This window comes from Triticum dicoccoides, chromosome 7A, assembly GCF_002162155.2.
Source record: "Triticum dicoccoides isolate Atlit2015 ecotype Zavitan chromosome 7A, WEW_v2.0, whole genome shotgun sequence".
NCBI classification, from domain to species: domain Eukaryota; kingdom Viridiplantae; phylum Streptophyta; class Magnoliopsida; order Poales; family Poaceae; genus Triticum; species Triticum dicoccoides.
Genome location: NC_041392.1, coordinates 146,984,605 through 147,003,185, shown reverse-complemented (window position 1 = coordinate 147,003,185; position 18,581 = coordinate 146,984,605). Strand labels below are relative to the sequence as shown.

Sequence of the window (18,581 nt, the reverse complement as noted above, 5' to 3'; positions counted from 1 at the left end):
TAGTTGGGTTTGCCCGGCTCCTATGTTTTGGTGCCTTACGTTCCGCTCTATCGGCTGAGGTAGCACTAGGAGAACCACTGCGATTGTGCCCCGGTTGAGTTGGGTTAAGCACCTCAGTGGAGAAAGCTAAAATTGACTATCATGATGAGGCGAGAAACCGGTCGCTGTTCGAGAGGTTTTTCGAGTCCCTAAAGACTTATGCCGCTTCGAGCGAGGAGCCGGATTTGTTCGGCCAAGGCGTGGATAGTGCCCCGAACTCGGTCTTCCGAACTAGGGGCTTCGCCGAAATTTAAAATTATAAAGTTCTATGGCTAAGTGAGAGTGTTCAAGCATTATAGTCTGATTGCCTGGTTCATCGTGCTGAGCGCCTCCCTTGAAGGACCCAACCATGGGAAAAAGAGCGCTCAGGTTTATCACCGAACACCCCAGCACTAGTGGCATGGGGGCAGAAGCCGACGACTGGCCATCTCTCAATTTTTGATAAACGGCCGCACAGAAAATAATATTTTAAATTCAATAAGCATCGCTTAGCGCATATGAACAAGTTTTCAGCGCATGGGATAAAAGCGAGCGAGTTTATTCAAAAATTACATCCTTGGTACATTCATCCGCCACAAGGTGGGCACCTGCAAGAACATCCTTGTAATAGTTCTCGGGCTTGCGATGCTCCTTCCCCGGCGGTGGCCCGTCCCTCACAAGCTTTTCACCATCTAGCTTACCCCAATGCACCTTTGCACGGGAAAGGGCCCTACGGGCACCTTCGATGCAGACGGAGCGCTTGATGACCTCAAGCCTTGGACAGGCCTCCACCAGCCGCCGTACCAGCCCAAAGTAGCTCCCAGGCAGGGCCTCTCCGGGCCACAGCCGAACTATGAAGCCTTTCATGGCCTGTTCGGCCGCCTTGTGGAGCTCGACCAGCTGTTTCAGCTGGTCGCTCAAGGGCACAGGGTGTCCGGCCTCAGCATACTGAGACCAGAACACCTTCTCCGTCGAGCTGCCCTCTTCAGCTCGGTAGAATGTGGCGGCGTCGGATACGCTGCGGGGAAGATCTGTGAATGCCCCTGGAGAACTCCAGATTCGGGTAAGTAACAGGTAGTTTACTTTTATATTTCTGCTTTCCATAAAGAATGCCTTACCCGCTGCTATCTTCTTCATATCCTCCAACTCTTGGAGGGCCTTTTAGGCTTCGGCCTTGGCAGACTTGGCAGTCTCAAGGGCCGCCGCGAGCTCGGACACTTGGGTCTTTGACTCAAGCTCCAAACTCTCATGTTTTTTCATGAGAGCCTGAAGCTCCTGCTGCACCTCGCCGACCTGAGCCCCAAGTTTCTCTTGCTCGGTGCGCTCCGCGGCTGTTTTCTTTTCAGCCTCGGACAGCGCCTGCTTGAGGGTCGCCACCTTAGTCGTGGCCCCTATAATAAGCAGTGCAATCCTGTTTTTTTTTTGCAATCACGCCTCTCTATAGGCACTTTTTTGTAAGGTATTTTCTTACCTTCTTTCTCCTCGAGCTGCCGTTTGGCAAGACCGAGCTCTTGCTTGGTCCGCACGAGGCCCTATTTCAGGGCACCCACCTCCGCAGTCAATGCGGCGGTGGCTAGCAGCGAAGCCTGCATATGCATATTGACTCTTTTTGTTAGACTCCTGCGAAATTTAATAGATCCTCTATTCGGCTTTTCTTTCCGAGCGCCAAACAGAGCATCAGGGGCTACTGTCTATGCGGTTATATTTTTACATTTTTTACTTACCTCGAAGCCTGTTAGGAGGCTAGCGCAAGCTTCAGTCAGTCTGCTCTTGGCGGACTGAACCTTCTGGATCACCGTACTCATAATAGTACGGTGCTCCTCGTCGATGGAGGCGCCGTCAAGCACCTCCAGCAGGTTGTCCGGCACCTCCGGTTGGACGGAGGCCGCCGGCTCAGAAGGCTTGCTCCTCTTGGAAGGAGTTTGCCTACCGCAGTCCGGAACTGTTGAAGATTCCGGCGCGGTGTCCGGCATAAAGCCAGACTTGGAGCCCTGGGGGGTCTTGTCTCCTTTACTCCTGGAGTCCGAGAGGTCGCCTTGCGGCTCCTCCAGGACCACCTCCTCCTGCCCCGGAGCTCGTTGCGACGCCACTTCGGCGTCGTCTGTAGTGCGGGGGGAGACAGCAGGCGGAACTGAGTTCACGTTTGATGAATCCAGGGAGCCGCTCGACGACTCGTTGAGTTCGGCCCGGGGCGGGCTGCATGATTATATTCGACATTAGGGAAAGTTGTGCAACAAAAGGAATATCATGAGTTACTCTGGTATCCGAACACTTACGATTTCGCCGGATGCCTGGCCCTGTCCGGCCACTCCTCTTCGTCCTCGTCGGCGTCGGGGGCGTAGTCCGACGGAGGGGTTTTCCTCTTCTTGGACCCTTCGGCCCCCCCTACTGGGGCGGCCTTCCTCTTCTTTCCTCCCCCCACTGGAGGGGGAGAGGTTTCTTCTTCCTCCTCCTCGTCTCCACGGGAGGAGTGCGTCTTGGACTCATCGGACGACGAATCCGACAACACCATATGCTGGGAACTCTTTCGAGTCCCCGTGGCCTTCTTCTTCTTGGCCTTCTTCTCCGGCACCACATAAGGCGCCGGAACCAGCAGCTTCACTAGGGGAGCAGGGGCTGGGTCTTCGGGCAAGGGAGCCGGACAGTTAATCGATCCGGACTTCGCCCGCCAAGCCTGTCAAAGGTAAGGGGGTTTAGATCTCGCATAGAGTCAAACTATGAAAAAACTTAACATCCTGTAAAAGGTGAAAATGGCTTACCTCGCTAGCGTGACGCTGCGAGCTGTATCCGTGGTCCTCGGAAGCGGATGTGGGAGCCTCGGCGCCTTTGGTTAGCACCCTCCAGATGTCTTCATACGTCGTGTCGAAGAGCCTGTTAAGGGTTCGGTGCTGCACCGGGTCGAACTCCCACAGATTAAAGTCCCGTTGTTGACACGGGAGGATCCGACGGACGAGCATAACCTGGACTACATTGACGAGCTTGATCGGCTTGCTCACTAGGGACTGGATGCATGTCTGCAGTCCGATCAGCTCTTTTTCGTCACCCCACGACAGGCCTGTCTCTTTCCAGGACATAAGCCGCGTGGGGGGTCCGGATCGGAACTCGGGGGCTGCGATCCATTTCGGATCGCACGGCTCGGTGATGTAAAACCACCATGATTGCCACCCCTTCAGGGTCTCCACGAAGGAGCCCTCGAGCCATAGGACGTTGGCCATTTGCCCGCCATGGCGCCTCCGCACTCCGCCTGGCTTCCGCGCACCACCTTGGGCTTGACGTTGAAGGTCTTGAGCCAGAGGCCGAAATGGGGGCGGATGCGGAGGAAAGCCTCGCACACGACGATAAACGCCGAGATGTTGAGGACGAAGTTCGGGGCCAGATCGTGGAAATCCAGGCCATAGTAAAACATGAGCCCCCGGACAAATGGGTGGAGTGGAAAACCCAGTCCGCGGAGAAAGTGGGGAAGGAATACTACCCTCTCATGGGGCCTTGGGGTGGGGAGAAGCTTCCCCTCCTCGGGAAGCCGGTGCGCGATGTCTTTGGACAAGTATCTGGCCTTCCTTAGCCTTTTGACATGGCCCTCCGTGACGGAGGAGACCATCCACTTGCCTCCCGCTCTGGACATTGCTCGAGAAGGTTGAGGTGGGAAGTGCGGGCTTGGGCGCTGGAGCTCGAGTGCACAGGAGATGGATAGGCAAAAGAGGAAGAAGGCGTAGGTAAAAGGGTGGATCCTTATCCCCTTATATGGGTGGATGCGGTTGTGCGTCCCCACCAGCCTAGTAAAACTCGCTTGCCTCCCTAACGCCGTGATAAATGGCGCGGTTGGGTTATCCACGTCCGTATTGATGAAAATCCCGTAAAGGGGGTACACAATCTCTGCTTTGACAAGACGTGCCAAGGAAACCGCCTCGCAAAACATGCTGAGGTGGAAAAGTAAAAACGATTCGAGTAAAGGACTTGGCTGTAGTGTGATGGCGCACTGCAGAATACGTCAGCAGATTTGATTTGTGTTAATATTATTCTCTCTATGGCAATATGTGGAAACTTATTTTGCAGAGCTGGACACTACTATTGGTGTTTACAATCTTCTACGAAGGACTTGGAGGAGGAACCCGCCTTGCAATGCCGAAGACAATTTGCGCGCCGGACTCGTCGTCATTGAAGCCTGGTTCAGGGGCTACTGAGGGAGTCCTGGATTAGGGGGTGTTCGGATAGCCGGACTCCTGGACTATGAAGATACAAGATTGAAGACTTCGTCCCGTGTCCGGATGGGACTTTCCTTGGCGTGGAAGGCAAGCTTGGCGATGCATATATTCAAGATCTCCTACCATTGTAACCGACTTTATGTAACCCTAACCCTATCCGGTGTCTATATAAACCGGAGGGTTGTAGTCCGTAGGCAATCAACTCCATACACAACAATCATACCATAGGCTAGCTCTAGGGTTTAGCCTCCTTGATCTCGTGGTAGATCTACTCTTGTACTACCCATATCATCAATATTAATCAAGCAGGAGTAGGGTATTACCTCCATCGAGAGGGCCCGAACCTGGGTAAAAAACATCTTGTCCCTTGTATCCTGTTACCATCCGGCCTTGACGCACAGTTCGGGACCCCCAACCCGAGATCCGCCGGTTTTGACACCGACAGGGAGCTAACCCACGGTCGCGGCGGACGTTGCCATGCCAACCAAAGCCAGCATAGCCTAAGAGCCCGACCAAATTTGGCAATGTCTAGGACACCCATGCGACCAAGATGTTTGGGGCGACAAATCAAGCTCCAGGCCACCCTGCAATTCCCATCGTTGAACGTATTGTCCCCGTTCCAGAGCAAGGCACGACAAATCTGCGACATGCGCTTTATCACCCAGGCTAGTAATTTGTGAACGGTCATCATATATATTGCCAGTGAGGTCAACCCTGTCTTCAGTAGCACCAACCTGCTGCTCTTTGCCATGAAATCACCCTTCCAGGCAGCGGCCTTGTTTCCGAATTTTATGAGGAAGGGGTCCAGGTCCACTTTGGTCAGATTCCTAAGTGAAAGGGGCATGCCAAGATAAGTCGTTGGGAAAGATTTGATTGGAATCCCTAGCGGCGACAGAATGTGCGGAAGGTCCAGGCCGCCGTAGCGAATAGGCAAGGTAGAGCTCTTGTCCATGTTGGTAACGAGGCCCGCGGCCGACGCGAAGTAGTTCAACAACAGGCGGATCATGCAAGCGTCCGCCCTTGAAGGGTTCATGAAGAGCGCCACATCATCCGCGTAGAAGGAGCAACGCGGTAACCTTCGACGCCCTGGAAGCTTAGATAATAAACCATGCTTCATGGCCATGGACATCATTCTTTGAAGTGGGTCCATTGCAAGTATGAACAGGAAGGGGGAGATGGGGTCCCCTTGCCGCAATCCACACATGTGGTGAATGACCTCCGATTGTTGTCTGTTTATCATGACCCTCGATGCAGACGTGCGTAATAGCATGGCAATCCATTCCCTCCATCTTTGGCCAAAACCCCTTGCTTCGAGCATGTCCAGGAGATAGGCCCAAGAAATCAGGTCGAAGGCTTTTTCCAAGTCAAGCTTAAGGAGAACAGCAGGTTTCCTAGACTTATGGAAGAGTCTGGCAGTGTTCTGGACATGTAGGAAATTCTCTTGTATGCTATGCTTTTTGATGAACGCACTCTGACATTGATCCACCAGGGCATTGAGCTTTGGGGCTAGCCTCAAAGCAAGGATCTTTGAGAAGATTTTGATTACGCTATGAAGTAAGGAGATTGGCCTAAAATTCTGCAAGGCATCTGCACCCAATGCCTTAGGGATGAGCACCAGCAGTGCGTGGTTGACATGATCCAGACCTTGGTTATCCATTCGGAATAGCTGTTGGAGGGCAGCGAGCAGGTCCCACTTGATCGTGTCCCAGCAGGTTTTGAAGAAGCCCCCCGAGAAACCGTCGGGCCCTGGCGCCTTTTCCGCTGGGATCGCATCCAGCGCCCTCTTAATTTCTTCGAGTGATAATTCTTGCTCGAGCTCCTGAAGATCAACGTGTTCAAGGCTCAATTCATCCCAATTGAGCGCAGCCGATCTGTGCTTATTTGTGCCGAAAATCTGTGTGAAGTGCTCGTGGGCCAGGTTTGTCATGTCTTCCGAAGATGAGACTGGGCCCTGTGGACCGTGCAACACATGCATGGTGTTTCTCTTGTGGCGCGCGTTATCTTTCCTCTGAAAGAATTTTGTATTGGTGTCGCCTGCTTTTAGCCAGAGGACACTGAAGTAAATATTCCCTAGAGGCAATAATAAAGTTATTATTTATTTCCTTATTTCATGATAAATGTTTATTATTCATGCTAGAATTGTATTAACCGGAAACATAATACATGTGTGAATACATAGACAAATAGAGTGTCACTAGTATGCCTCTACTTGACTAGCTCGTTGATCAAAGATGGTTAAGTTTCCAAACCATAGACATGAGTTGACATTTGATTAATGGGATCACATCATTAGGAGGATGATGTTATTGACTTGACCCATTCCGTTAGCTTAGCACTTGATCGTTTAGTTTGTTGCTATTGCTTTCTTCATGACTTATACATGTTCCTGTGACTATGAGATTATGCAACTCCCGTTTACCGGAGGAACACTTTGTGTGCTACCAAACGTCACAACGTAACTGGGTGATTATAAAGGTGCTCTACATGTGTCTCCGAAGGTACTTGTTGGGTTGGCGTATTTCGAGATTAGGATTTGTCACTCCGATTGTCGGAGAGGTATCTCTGGGCCCACTCGGTAATGCACATCACTATAAGCCTTGCAAGCATTGCAACTAATGAGTTAGTTGTGGGATGGTGTATTACAGAATGAGTAAAGAGACTTGTCGGTAACGAGATTGAACTAGGTATTGAGATACCTACGATCGAATCTCGGGCAAGTAACATACCGATGATAAAGGGAACAACGTATGTTGTTATGCAGTCTGACCAATAAAGATCTTAGTAGAATATGTAGGAGCCAATATGGGCATCCAGGTCCCGCTATTGGTTATTGACCAGAGAGGTGTCTCAGTCATGTCTACATAGTTCTCGAACCCGTAGGGTCCGCACGCTTAATGTTCGTTGACGATATAGTACTATGAGTTATGTATGTTGGTGACCGAATGTTGTTCGGAGTTTCGGATAAGATCACGGAAATGACGAGGAACTCTGGAATGGTTCGGAGATAAAGATTGATATATGGGATAATAGTGTTTGAACTCCGGAAGGGTACCAGAAATCACCGGAAGGGGTTCCGGATGTTTCCCGAAATGTTTGGGTACGAGAACACTTTATTTGGGCCAAAGGGGAAAGCCCACAAGTTTTTTGTAAAGCGCAAAAGGAAGTTTTGCGGAGTCCAGGGGCCAGACGCCAAGGTCCTTGGCGTCTGGGTCCAGACGCCGGGAACCCTGGCGTCTGGCCCTGGAGTCCAAGAAGGACTCTTGCCTTTCGGGTGAAACCGACTTTGTGGAGGCTTTTACTCCAAGTTTCGACCCCAAGGCTCAACATATAAATAGAGGGGTAGGGCTAGCACCCAGGACACATCAAGAAACACCAAGCCGTGTGCCGTCAACCCCGTCCCCTCTAGTTTATCCTCCGTCATAGTTTTCGTAGTGCTTAGGCGAAGCCCTGCGGAGATTGTTCTTCACCAACACCGTCACCACGCCGTCGTGCTGCCGGAACTCATCTACTACTTCGCCCCTCTTGCTGGATCGAGAAGGCGAGGACGTCACCAAGCCGAACGTGTGCAGAACTCGGAGGTGTCGTGCTTTCGGTAATTGGATCGGTCGGATCGTGAAGACGTACGACTACATCAACCGCGTTGATATAACGCTTCCGGAACGGTCTACGAGGGTATGTAGACAACACTCTCCCCTCTCGTTGCTATGCATCACCATGATCCTGCATGTGCGTAGGATTTTTTTTGAAATTACTACGTTCCCCAACAGTGGCATCTGAGCCAGGTTTTATGAATTGATGTAATATGCACGAGTAGAACACAAGTGAGTTGTGTGCGATATAAGTCATATTGCTTACCGGCATGTCACACTTTGGTTCGGCGGTATTGTTGGATGAAGCGGCCCGGACCGACATTACGTGTACGCTTACGCGAGACTGGTTTTACCGTCGTGCTATGCACACAGGTGACTAGCGGGTGTCGGTTTCTCCAACTTTAGTTGAACAAAGTGTGGCTACGCCCGGTCCTTGAGAAGGTTAAAATAGCACTAACTTGACAAACTATCATTGTGGTTTTGATGCGTAGGTAAGAACGGTTCTTGCTCAGCCCGTAGCAGCCACGTAAAAACTTGCAACAACAAAGTAGAGGACGTCTAACTTGTTTTTGCAGGGCATGTTATGATGTGATATGGTCAAGACGTGATGAGATATAAGTTGTTGTATAAGATGATCATGTTTTGTTGAAGTTATCGGCAACTGGCAGAAGCCTTATGGTTGTCTCTTTATTGCATAAGATGCAAGTGCCAAATAATTGCTTTACTTTATCGTTATGCGATAGCAATAGTTGCAAGAGCAATATTTGGCGAGACGACCATGTGACGACACATTGATATAGATCAAGATGATGGAGATCATGGTGTCATGCCGGTGACGATGGAGATCATGACGATGCTTTGGAGATAGAGATCAAAGGCACAAGATGATGATGGCCATATCATGTCACATATTTTGATTGCATGTGATGTTTATCTTTTATACATCTTATTTTTCTTAGTCCGACGGTAGCTTTATAAAATGATCTCTCACTAAATTTCAAGGTATAAGTGTTCTCCCTGAGTATGCACCATTGCCAAAGTTCGTCGTGCCCAGACACCATGTGATGATCGGGTGTGATAAGCTCTACGTCCGTCTACAACGGGTGCAAGCCAGTTTTGCACACGCAGAATACTCAAGTTAAACTTGAGGAGCCTAGCATATGCAGATATGTCCTTGGAACACTGGAGACCGAAAGGTCGAGCGTGAATCATATAGTAGATATGATCAACATAGTGATGTTCACCATTGAAAACTACTCCATCTCACGTGATGATCGGTTATGGTTTAGTTGATTTGGATCACGTGATCACTTAGATGATTAGAGGGATGTCTATCTAAGTGGGGGTTCTTAAGTAATATGATTAATTGAACTTTAATTTATCATGAACTTAGTCCTAGTAGTATTAGCATATCTATGTTGTAGATCAATAGCTCGCGTTTAGCTCCCCTGTTTTATTTTTGATATATTCCTAGAGAAAACTAAGTTGAAAGATGTTAGTAGCAATGATGCAGATTGGATCCGTGATCTGAGGATTATCCTCATTGCTGCACAGAAGAATTATGTCCTTGATGCACCGCTAGGTGACAGACCTATTGCAGGAGCAGATGCAGACGTTATGAACGTTTGGCTAGCTCAATATGATGACTACTTGATAGTTTAGTGCACCATGCTTAACGGCTTAGAATCGGGACTTCAAAGACGTTTTGAACGTCATGGACCATATGAGATGTTCCAGGAGTTGAAGTTAATATTTCAAGCAAATACCTGAGTTGAGAGATATGAAGTCTCCAACAGGTTCTATAGCTAAAAGATGGAGGAGAATAGCTCAAGCAGTGAGCATGTGCTCAGATTGTCTGGGTACTACAATCTCTTGAATCAAGTGGGAGTTAATCTTCCAGATAAAATAGTGATTGACAAAACTCTCTAGTCACCATCACCAAGTTAGTAGAACTTCGTGATGAACTATAATATGCAAGGGATAACGGAAACAATTCCCAAGCTCTTCGTGATGCTAAAATCAATGAAGGTAGAAATTAAGAAAAAGCATCAAGTGTTGATGGTAAACAAAACCACTAGTTTCAAGTAAAGGGACAAAGGGAAGAAAGGGGAACTTCAAGAAGAACGGCAAGCAAGTTGCAGCGCAAATGAAAAAACCCAAGTCTGGACCTAAACCTAAAACTGGGTGCTTCTACTGCAAAGGGACTGGTCACTGGAAGCGGAGCTACCCCAAGTATTTGGCGGATAAGAAGGACGGCGAGGTGAATAAAGGTATGTTGGATATACATGTTATTGATGTGTACTTTACTAGTGTTTATAGCATCCCCTCGGTATTTGATACTAGTTCAGTTGCTAAGAGTAGTAACTTGAAACAGGAGTTGCAGAATGAACAGAGATTAGTTAAGGGTGAAGTGACGATGTGTGTTGGAAGTAGTTCCAAGAATGATATGATCATCATCGCACACTCCCTATACTTTCGGGATTAGTGTTGAACCTAAATAAATGTTATTTGGTGTTTGCGTTGAGCAAGAATATGATTTGATCATGTTTATTGCAATATGGTTATTCATTTAAGTTAGAGAATAATTGTTATTCTGTTTACATGAATAAAACCTTCTATGGTTATATACCCAATAAAATGGTTTGTTGGATCTCGATCGTAGTGATACACATATTCATAATATTGAAGCCAAAAGATGCAAAGTTAATAATGATAGTGCAACTTATTTGTGGCACTGCCGTTTAGGTCATATTGGTGTAAAGCGCATGAAGAAAATCCATGCTGATGGGCTTTTGGAATCACTTGATGCTTGCGAACTATGCCTCATGGGCAAGATGACTAAGACTCCGTTCTCCGAAACAATGGAGTGAGCAACAGATTTGTTGGAAATCATACATACTGATGTATGTGGTCCGATGAATATTGAGGCTCGCGGCAAGTATCATTATTTTATGATCTTCACAGATGATTTGAGAAGATATGAGTATATCTACTTGATGAAACACAAGTATGACACATTTGAAAAGTTCAAAGAATTTCATAGTGAAGTGGAGAATCATCGTAACAAAAATAAAAGTTTCTACGATATGATCGCATAAGTAAAATATTTGAGTTACGAGTTTGGCCTTCAATTAAAACAATGTGAAATAGTTTCACTACTCACGCCACCCGGAGCACCACGGTGTAATGGTGTGTCCGAATGTCGTAACCGTAATTTATTAGATATGGTGCGATCTATGATGTCTCTTACCAATTTACCACTATCTTTTTGGGGTTATGCATTAGAGACAGCTACATTCACGTTAAATAGGGCACTATCTAAATCCATTGAGACGACACCGTATGAGCTATGGTTTGGCAAGAAACCTAAGCTATCGTTTCTTAAAATTGGAGGTTGCAATGCATATGTGAACAAGTTTCAACCTGATATGCTCAAACCCAAATCGGAGAAGTGTGTCTTCATAGGATACCCAAAAGAAAATGTTGGGTACACCTTCTATCACAGATCCGAAGGCAAGATATTCATTGCTGAGAATGGATCCTTTCTGGAGAAGGAGTTTCTCTCGAAGGAAGTGAGTGGGAGGAAAGTAGAACTTGATGAGGTAACTGTACCTGCTCCCTTATTGGAAAGTAGTTCATCACAGAAATCTGTTCCTGTGACTACTACACCAATTAGTGAGGAAGCTAATGATGATGATCATGTAACTTCAGGTCAAGTTACTACCGAACCTCGTAGGTAAACCAGAGTGAGATCCGCACCAGAGTGATACGGTAATCCTGTTCTGGAGGTCGTGTTACTTGACCATGACGAACCTACGAACTATGAGGAAGCGATGATGAGCCCAGATTCCATGAAATGGCTTGAGGCCATGAAATCTGAGATGAGATCCATGTATAAGAACAAAGTATGGACTTTGATTGACTTTCCCAAAGATCGGCGAGCCATTGAGATTAAATGGATCTTCAAGAGGAAGACGGACGCTGATAGTAGTGTTAGTATCTACAAAGCTAGAATTGTCGCAAAATGTTTTCGACAAGTTCAAGGTGTTGACTACGATGAGAGTTTCTCACTCGTATCTATGCTTAAGTATGTCCGAATCATGTTAGCAATTGCCACATTTTATGAAATCTGGCAAATGGATAAACAAAACTACATTCCTTAATGGATTTATTAAAAAAGAGTTGTATATGATGCAACAAGAAAGTTTTGTCAATCCTAAAGGTGCAAAAAAATATGCAAGCTCCAGCGAAAATATGCAAGCTCCAGCGATCCATCTATGGACTGGTTCAAGCATCTCGGAGTTGGAATATACGCTTTGATAAGTTGATCAAAGCATATAGTTTTATACAAACTTGCAGTGAAGCCTGTATTTACAATAAAGTGAGTGGGAGCACTACAACATTTCTGATAAGTATGTGTGAATGACATATTGTTGATCGGAGATAATGTAGAATTATTCTGCAAAGCATAAAGGAGTGTTTGAAAGGAGTTTTTCAAAGAAAGACCTCAGTGAAGCTGCTTACATATTGAGCATCAAGATCTATAGAGATAGATCAAGACGCTTGATAAGTTTTTCAATGAGTACATACCTTGACAAGATTTTGAAGTAGTTCAAAATGGAACAGTCAAAGAAAGAGTTCTTGCCTGTGTTACAAGGTGTGAAACTGAGTAGGACTCAAAGCCCCACCACGGCAGAAGATAGAAAGAGAATGAAAGTCATTCCCTATGCCTTGTCCATAGGTTCTATAAAATATGCCATGTTGTGTACCAGATCTATTGTATACCCTACACTGTTTTTAGCAAGGGAGTACAATAGTGATCTAGGAGTAGATCATTGGACAGGGGTCAAAAATTATCCTTAGTGGAATAAGGATATGTTTCTCGATTATGGAGGTGACAAAAAAGGTTCATCGTAAAGGGTTACGTCGATGCAAATTTTAACACTGATCCAGATGACTCTAAATCTCAATCTGGATACATATTGAAAGTGGGAGCAATTAGCTAGAGTAGCTCCATGCAGAGCATTGTTGACATAGAAATTTGCAAAATACTTACAAATCTGAATGTGGCAGACCCGTTGACTAAACTTCTCTCACAAGCAAAACATGATCACACCTTAGTACTCTTTGGGTGTTAATCACATAGCGATGTGAACTAGATTATTGACTCTAGTAAACTCTTTGGATGTTGGTCACATGTCGATGTGAACTATGGGTGTTAATCACATGGTGATGTGAACTATTGATGTTAAATCACATGGCGATGTGATCTAGATTATTGACCCTAGTGCAAGTGGGAGACTGAAGGAAATATGCCCTAGAGGCAATAATAAAGTTATTATTTATTTCCTTATTTCATGATAAATGTTTATTATTCATGCTAGAATTGTATTAACCGGAAACATAATACATGTGTTAATACATAGACAAACAGAGTGTCACTAGTATGCCTCTACTTGACTAGCTCGTTGATCAAAGATGGTTAAGTTTCCTAACCATAGACATGAGTTGTCATTTGTTTAACGGGATCACATCATTAGGAGAATGATGTGATTGACTTGACCCATTCTGTTAGCTTAGCACTTGATCTTTTAGTTTGTTGCTATTGCTTTCTTCATGACTTATACATGTTCCTATGACTATGAGATTATGCAACTCCCGTTTACCGAAGGAACATTTTGTGTGCTACCAAATGTCACAACGTAACTGGGTGATTATAAAGGTGCTCTACAGGTGTCTCAGAAGGTACTTGTTGGGTTGGCGTATTTCGAGATTAGGATTTGTCACTCCGATTGTCGGAGAGGTATCTCTGGTCCCACTCGGTAATGCACATCACTATAAGCCTTGCAAGCATTGCAACTAATGAGTTAGTTGCAGGATGATGTATTACGGAACGAGTAAAGAGACTTGCCAGTAACGAGATTGAACTAGGTATTGAGATACCGACGATCGAATCTCGGGCAAGTAACATACCGATGATAAAGGGAACAACGTATGTTGTTATGCAGTCTGACCGATAAAGATCTTCGTAGAATATGTAGGAGCCAATATGGGCATCCAGGTCCCGCTATTGGTTATTGACCAGAGAGGTGTCTCGGTCATGTCTACATAGTTCTCGAACCCGTAGGGTCCGCACGCTTAACGTTCATTGACGATATAGTACTATGAGTTATGTATGTTGGTGACCGAATGTTGTTCGGAGTTCCGGATAAGATCACAGACATGATGAGGAACTCCGGAATGGTCCGGAGATAAAGATTGATATATGGGATAATAGTGTTTGAACTCCGAAAGGGTTCCGGAATTCACCGGAAGGGGTTTCGGATATTTCCCGAAATGTTTGGGTACGAGAACACTTTATTTGGGGCAAAGGGGAAAGCCCACAAGGTTTTTGGAAAGCGCAAAATGAAGTTTTCCGGAGTCCAGGGGCCAGACGCTGGGAACTGACCCAGACGCCAGGGACCCTGGTGTCTGGCCCTAGAGTCCGAGAAGGACTCTTGCCTTTCGGGTGAAACCGACTTTGTGGAGGCTTTTACTCCAAGTTTCGACCCCAAGGCTCAACATATAAATAGAGGGGTAGGGCTAGCACTCAGGACACATCAAGAAACACCAAGCCGTGTGCCGGCAACCCCGTCCCCTCTAGTTTATCCTTCGTCATAGTTTTCGTAGTGCTTAGGCGAAGCCCTGCGGAGATTGTTCTTCACCAACACCGTCACCACGCCATCGTGCTGCCGGAACTCATCTACTACTTCGCCCCTCTTGCTGGATCGAGAAGGCGAGGACGTCACCGAGCCGAACGCATGCAGAACTCGGAGGTGCCATGCTTTCGGTACTTGGATCGGTCGGATCGTGAAGACGTACGACTACATCAACCGCGTTGATATAACGCTTTCGCGAACGGTCTACGAGGGTATGTAGACAACACTCTCCCCTCTCGTTGCTATGCATCACCGTGATCCTGCGTGTGCGTAGGAATTTTTTTTTTGAAATTACTACGTTCCCCAACACACTCTGCTTCTCTGTCGCCGCTTGATCTTGATTAGAACAGCTAGTCCCAAAGTGCGGGATTTAAGCTTTGCGCATAGACTGCTCTCTTCCATGGTTAGGCCCCGCAGATCTTGCGCTTTGTCTAGCTGCAGAATCAACTCGTTTACCAGCGCGAATTGCTTCTGAATGTCCCCCACAATGTTCTTACTCCACTCTTTTAGAGCTTTGCTGAGCCGCCACAACTTGTTATTCAGGCGAGACAGTGGGCAAGAAGATCCAGCGTCCAAAGCCCAAGATTGGTCCACCACCTCTCTGAACCCCTCAATAAACTGCCAGTACGATTCAAAGCGGAAGCGCTTGTTTGTCTTGATGATGCTGTCATTGATTAATAGAAGCGGGCAGTGGTCGGATATGGCAAAAGATTGCAGGAGGAGCTTGGCCATAGGGAATATCAATTCCCAATCAATATTACAGAAGGCTCGATCAAGGCGCACTAGGGTAGGGGTGGCTTGCTCGTTACTCCAAGTGAATCTGCGCCCAATCAGAGGTATTTCATGGAGGCTCGAGGAGTTCAGGGTTCGTCTAAACTTGTTCATCCAACGCCGGCAAACTTTTGAGTTGTTCTTGTCCTGCGGGTTTGTAATGAGGTTGAAGTCCCCAATGAGGAGCCACGGGCCCGTCATGGTATTATGAATTGAGGCAAAGCTCTGCGAGGAACTCGTTCTTACGCTGGTCATCATGGGGGCCATATACCGTTGTCATGGACCAATCATGCCCGCCATCCGTGGGAGAGAAGGTTGCTGTAACAGTGTATGTTCTCACGTCCAGCCTACTAGCCGCATAATCAGTGGAGCTCCAGCACAGCAGGATGCCACCGCGCGTTCCATCGGCGTCAAGGGCCGCATGATGATCAAAACGTGGGCCTACAATTTCCAGGCGATCGGTAGCCGAGCAGGACGAAAGTTTCGTTTCCTGCAGACATACAATCGAACAGGCAAAGCGTTCAATGAGCGTGCGGGCGGCAGCTCGTCTGGCCCTATCATTCAGCCCTCTCACATTTCAGTTAAAAACAGCAAGTTTGTCACTCATTGGATAACATAGCAAAGCCACAGAAGGGGTTCACTTGCCAGCGCAAGCCATAATTCACACAAACTAGTTCATAACAGAGGCAAATGGCGCAACAGTAGTGTGCATCCCACCTTACAGACCGAAAGTTCAGAATTTGACTAATCATGGAACCTGGAGTAACAACAGACATAAGTAGCGCAGCTTCAAGAAGCCCTGGCGGAGAGCTCCTCAAGGATGGGATCTGGCTTTGATCGATATGCCTCACTCCTCTGATGATTGATTCGATTTGCTCAGCAATGACGAGTTCAGACCGGACAAATTTTGGTTGGCAACTTCTTTTTATTTAAATGGGGGCGTGATTGCGCATAGTGGTCCACATGCATGTTGAGTGGTATTCTATCGAACCTGTCTGCTAAGGAGCGAGACCTAAGTATTGCACTTGTATTGTAAGTAAGAGTGTAGACAGAGTGATTTTCTTTTTAAAGTTCGAATTGGTTAGGAGTATTTCCTATGGAGTAGGGTGTGTTAAAGTTCCGACGAAAAAGTCTCCACTGGTTTGACGTGAGAGCTATGGCTGCTAAGCATAATAGGGGTACATTTGGTAAGGCTGAAATAAGTACGCGTGCCATTGCATGAGATGGTTTGGTGACGCTTTGGTCGGAAGGTGCAAACTTATTTTGAGCGCACACGCACAGATTGCTCACTGATCATCCGATCATCGTCACCTACCCACTCCACTACATTGGCCTACAGCACTGCGTGTGTTAAATCATTCTTCACGGTTTTTAAAAATGGACGGTCAAGCCGCCCCATATCCTTCTGCCATTTCCATTTGAGTGTTTAAAACAAAATTAAAACCCATGCCCATGATGTGCTCGCCCGTCTATTTATTCTGAACTCCATGATGTAGCATTGCTCTATCAGAAATACTATCCTGGTTGAAAAAGAGAGAAAGATAGAAAGGAAAAAGGTCCTGAACGAACGGCACGGCAGGATCAAAGGACGAGCCATGGCGCAGGAGAGTAAGCCGGCGCTCGGGTGGGCGGCCAGAGACGCCTCCGGTCTCCTCTCCCCCTACAGCTTCTCACGAAGGTTTACATCTCCATCTCACGTGGACGTGGTCGTAGTGTACTAGCTAGTGACAGTGTGGTAGTGGTACGTACTGAGCTCAGCTCGTTGTGGTTTTACTCCAGGGCTCAGAAGGAGGACGACGTGACGATCAAGGTGCTCTTCTGCGGGATCTGCCACACGGACCTGCACGTCGCCAAGAACGAGTGGGGCAACGCCATGTTCCCCGTTGTTCCAGGGCATGAGATCGTCGGCGTCGTCACCGGCGTGGGCCGCGGCGTCCGGGGCTTCAAGGCCGGCGACACGGTGGGCGTGGGCTCCTTCATCGGCTCCTGCCGCGCGTGCGAGAGCTGCGCCAAGGGGTACGAGAACAACTGCCCCGCCCTCCTGCTCACCTGCAACGGCGTGGACTACGACGGCGCCACCACCCAAGGGGGATTCGCCGACGTCCTCGTCGTCAACCAGGACTACGTCCTCCGCGTCCCGGAGGGCCTGCCGCCGGCCGGGGCGGCGCCTCTCCTCTGCGCCGGCGTCACGGTGTACAGCCCCATGGTGCAGTACGGCCTGAACGCGCCGGGGATGCGCCTGGGCGTCGTCGGCCTGGGCGGCCTCGGCCACATGGCCGTCAAGTTCGGCAAGGCGTTCGGGATGACGGTAACCGTGATCAGCTCGTCGCCGAGGAAGCGCTCGGAGGCGGTCGAGCGCCTCGGAGGCGGTCGAGCGCCTCGGCGCCGACGCCTTCCTGGTCAGCCACGACGCCGAGGAGATGAAGGCCGCGGCGGGCACGATGGACGGCATCGTCGACACGGTGTCGGCGGGGCACCAGCTGCTGCCGCTGCTGGAGCTGCTGAAGCCGATGGGGCAGATGGTGCTGGTGGGCGTGCCGACCGAGCCCATGGTGCTGCCGGCCTCGGCCATCGTCACGGGCGGGAAGCGCCTGGCCGGGAGCGGCGTGGGCAGCGTGAGCGACTGCCAGGCGATGCTGGACTTCGCGGGGGAGCACGGCATCGCCGCGGACGTCGAGGTCGTCAAGATGGAGTATGTTAACACGGCCATGGAGCGACTCGAGAGGAACGATGTCAGGTACCGCTTCGTCATCGACGTCGCCGGCAGCATCGGCTGCGCCGCGGTTTAGCGGCATGCAGCATGTGCGCTTGGCTCGGTTACTCACGATGAAGCACTCATCGACACGTGAAGTCATAATTTGGTTGTGTGTGTTGTGATTTCAGTGAGTTGGTACGTCGTCAGTGCTGTTTTTTTCTTCAGATAATGCCCTGCCTTTAGCAAGAAGTTCTTATCCTATATAGCTAATAAAAAGGTCACCCCACTACCTTATTTATTTTAAACATCATGACTATGCCACCTCATCAACTACACTACATTTATTTCTTTTAACATGCATGCATGAAAATGCTACTACCTACACTATAGTCTTGCTATATATGACTCTTAATCGATGTTATATTTGTAAAATTTTACATCAAAATCATGTAATTTTTTTCTTAATATCTTTCTTTCTTATATGTTATGTCATTTAACTAAGATTTGGTTAAGTCTCACTCGGCTGAGACCTAACTACGCCCTATTTATAAACAGAGGGTGTGTATGTACAAGAAAAAGTCGTACAATAGGCTAGGTCAAGAGAACA

General features: G+C 47.9%; 1 pseudogene; it reads left to right on the top strand.

Annotated features, from left to right (window-relative positions):
- The first annotated feature begins 16,646 nt into the window (after positions 1–16,646).
- Positions 16,647–18,326, top strand: LOC119327909 (annotated as a pseudogene).
- Positions 18,327–18,581: the final 255 nt, after the last annotated feature.